We start from the raw sequence: 4146 nt of genomic DNA on the forward strand, positions 1-4146 counted from the left end.
ATCGCTGTTAATGAAGTTATTTACTGCTAAAAATGCGACATAGTAGCTGTCTACTGCTGAAATCCGTGTGCATCAAGTAGCTATCTATATATAGCTGATATCTATTGCTGATATCAATGTTAATGTAGTAGGCCATGTATCTATGCTGATATTAATGTAATGACATACTATCTATACTGCTATCAATGTGATTAAGGATATACTGAATATGAATGGATAATAGTATTAATAGATTTTATGTATTCCATTTGTTTCACAATTTTTGAACAACATTTACAATTTTTTCGCCCTTTATTTCTTTAATAATTCTTTTTGTCGCCCCTTCTTCTTCTGCCACCCTTTCCTTTTTGCTTTTACCAAAGCCCCCTCAATATATGGACATAGTCATCTACTGCTGATATTAATGTTGATAAAGCAGTCATCTACTGCTGACTATGAAGTAGCTATCTACCTCTGATATACGGTATTGATGAAGTAGGCCTATATAATGTTGATGTTAAATCACTCAAGTCCTGATATGGGTAGATGATGATATTTGCCACATGTATAGCTTTCTACTACTAATAGTAATATCATTTATTTAAAGTAAGTTCTATCTCTACTATTGATATCGAAATCCAATATATTCTTGATAATGTGTAGCAGGCATATGGTGAAATTAATTTTGCGATATGTAGCTATCTTCTACTTATATCACTATGATCATGATGATTATACTGGGGATATTAATATCCCAGACACAAAACGTTTTTGAAAATATTCGCAAACTACTGAGTTATAGATGTAGAAAACGCATAAAATGTTTTAATAACCATTATAACACTTCTAAACATATCCAAAGTTGCAGGAAAACATATGCATACTGTTATTTAAGTGTTGGCTAACATTGTTTAAATGTTAAAAAAACTACAACATGTTAAAAATGTTGTTATAAATAGTGTTTTTTCATACAAAATGTTTTTGTAACCTTTATGCACCAGCGCAAAATTTCCAAATCGTCCTATACTGATCCGCTACCAAAATGACTTTATCGTGATGTGTGTGACAATTTCTACGCTAAAATGGGCCAAAAATAAGGACAAAATGTGGTCGCAAAAGGTCAAAAGTAAGATGAACATCATAAATTTGGGACAATTTTGTCTCGTTATTTCGAGCCGGGTGGGTGGGGTCAACTTGTCCCCTAAACGCCATAAGCCGACATTTAATTTTGTTAAAACGTTTTGACCAAAACAATTAATTGATTGATTGATATATCGTTTATATTGGGAACTCTATGTCTATCAACCGTCTATATCAATACACGTGTTCTGGTCCGGGAGGGGGGAGGGGCACTCGAATATGAAAGTGACGTACCTGTGTGGATACCGGAGTATGACACTAGGGGGTCATTCAGTGGCGGCTCCAAGCAAATGGGGGGGGGGGGGGTCATTATGTGTGAGAACACTAAAAATTGGGTGTCATTGACCGTTGAACATAACTTTCTGGCAATATGATGTTGATAGGAAGTAACTAAATATTGTTGATAATGTTGATATCAATGTTCATGAATTTGCTATCTACTGCTGAAGTAGTGATATCGAGTGTTGGTAATAAAAGGTTGATGAAGATAATATCTATTACTGATATTGATGTTGATGAAGTATTATATCGAGTGTGGATAATAAAATGTTGATGACGATGCTATAGTGATATTGATGTTGATGAAGTCATGTTAAAATTGATAATACTGTTGATGAAATTGCTATGAAGTAGCATGGAAACACAATCTGAACGTGTGCGAAATAAATATCGATAACATTTTAAACTTCAAAATGCGCAGAATTCAATTCTTAGAAAGCTGAAAAAACATTTTAAGCATTAATAATAGGTGGAAATAAATTTATCTTTTGTTTTTATTTGTTACCTTTTTGTATTTCTTTACATTGTGCCATTTTGTGTTTCATTTTTGCTAATTCTTTATTGATAGTCATTTTAAACTGTTGATTGAGGCCACATAGCTTGGAATAATCTCCCAAATCACATCCGTAATTCTCCAACAGTAGAAACCTTCAAATCTGCTCTCAAAACTCATTGTTTCAGATTTCCTATGTTTAGTTTCTCTTGCTTTTTTGTTTTTATCATAAGGCCGGAAAGTGAGACCCATTTCAGCAGCAGTGCAGCACATCCTCCCCGTAGTACTGAGTGAGGCAACGCAGAGGACCTAATCTTTAGTTTTTCCGGGAGTTTTCCATTAAAGTGAGAAACCACTATACTAGTCTATTATCATGTTATGGTCTATACTGCACTTTCCTTATCAACCAGATAGACTTGCCAATAAACAACCAGGGTGGTCGCCAGTACTATCGGTTTATTGAAGTTGACGACAGGTTATGAATAGCGATCTCGTCAGAAGGGATGTACGTACCATAATAATGTACATTCCAATGATCCCACTTGTGATTTATGACGGGGTTTAAGATTAATACCTTCGTCAGGTGTTTATCAACCAATTTATCTGACTGTAAACAACATTGTTTAAGGATGAGTTAAAATGGTAAAAATTAGAGGTGCGCGTGAAATGAAAATATTACGGGTTTTCTTCGAGTTTTTTCTATTTAATACCCTAATACATTTTCAGTTTAAACGGTGACTGTGCAGTGCTGAGTGCCCGGCGGAGTGCTGCCGTGTTTGCATGGCATGAGTGCGCACTCTACTTGGCATTGGCTTGCTATTTAATAAAGGAACAATTAATTATATATTTTAGCTCCGCCTTCTGACCTTCCATCAGGTCGAGTCAAAGAGCTTTGATAGGAAACAATATTAACGATTTTACGCATTATGACATAACTAATTATAAATACAAAATTTATTTTTTAATAAAATGCTTATCTAATTGCATCAGAAAAATTAAATCTATCCAAGAACACAAAAAACATGATCAGAATCGTATCGTGCACCGGGAAAACGACTTTTAACACCGGTGATAGTATAGGTTGCTTAATATCTATATAGTATAAAGTGACTCAAATAATCATACTTACCTGGCGCAGGGGTAGCTTTGATCAAGAAGGCAGCTCCCCCAGGGCGAGGCCTTTCCATTGCACTTCGGTTGGGCTGACCCCTGCGATTCCCCCAAACGTGGGGAACTCGGGCGTATAATTTCTGGTAGTGGGGGACTGCGTACGCGCTATCCCCTGATAATAAAATAAAGTTAGATTCCTGAAAAGACAACATTCTTCTGTATTCCATAGTACGATTGTCTTCTATTATCCATTGTATGATATTTTCTATATATTGGGCTATAACTGGCCCATAAAAATATCAAAACACACCAGTTTGGGGACAAAGGAGTCTGAAATTAAAACTTTTCATAGCAAAATAAGTCCAAGTAAAACCGGATCAAAAAATGCTTGTCTCCAGCTCCCGACCACCTACATTAAATGCTGCCATCGCCACTTGTAATTTGGAGTCAACTGTAGCTTAGTAGGCCTACAGGGTGTCCAAAAAAAAAGAGGCCACTCATTGCGCCCTTTTTTTTCTCCTATTTCTGAAAAGTTGATCAAATATATTTTGGTATGTAAGGAAACCTTGAATCGTTAGCTTAAATAAACCAAAACAATTATATCAATCGGCTCACAACTTTTGAAGATATGCTCTTTTAAAGAAATGTACCCGTTTTTCACTCTGTCCACGGAGAAGGTTTGGCTACTTCAAAGATTGAAAAGCGAGGAGTACACATACCATGCATGAATATCAAACATTCCTCAAAATAACTTTATTTATGGAATGGGCTTTACCGGTGGGTTATGGCAATGGATTTTGGTAATAGTGTAATTAATTTGTGGGTAAAATGGATGCCGAACATTGCCGAATGGGACTTCTTTTGCTTTACTTACTTGGTTATTTATGCCTTTTTGTTTTATTATGTTTCTTACTTTGTTGTTTCTTGCTTTTTTTCTTTTCTTTTTTTTCTTTACAACATAAGTCATTTCTCTTTTTAGGATAAAAGTAGCCCTAAAAGGCTGTTTGGTTTATTGGTTCTTCTGAAGTGAGTTTACTGTGCTGCTCTGTCCTCTACCTGGTTGCCTCCTTGGCGAATACAGGTTTCAGCCCTGGTTCTCATTGCATCAATTGCGTTGCGCATCATCCCTGTGCGCCGGATACTTG

The 4146-nt window shown here is 35.8% G+C and overlaps 1 non-coding gene across 1 annotated transcript; it reads left to right on the plus strand.

The window, feature by feature from the left end:
• Positions 1-3012: 3012 nt before the first annotated feature.
• Positions 3013-3176, plus strand: LOC140156110 (U1 spliceosomal RNA). The gene has a single exon (XR_011859477.1). It is a non-coding gene; the product is annotated as a U1 spliceosomal RNA (small nuclear RNA).
• The last annotated feature ends 970 nt before the right edge of the window (positions 3177-4146 follow it).

The sequence above is a fragment of the Amphiura filiformis genome, chromosome 6 (genome assembly GCF_039555335.1).
Source record: "Amphiura filiformis chromosome 6, Afil_fr2py, whole genome shotgun sequence".
NCBI lineage: Eukaryota > Metazoa > Echinodermata > Ophiuroidea > Amphilepidida > Amphiuridae > Amphiura > Amphiura filiformis.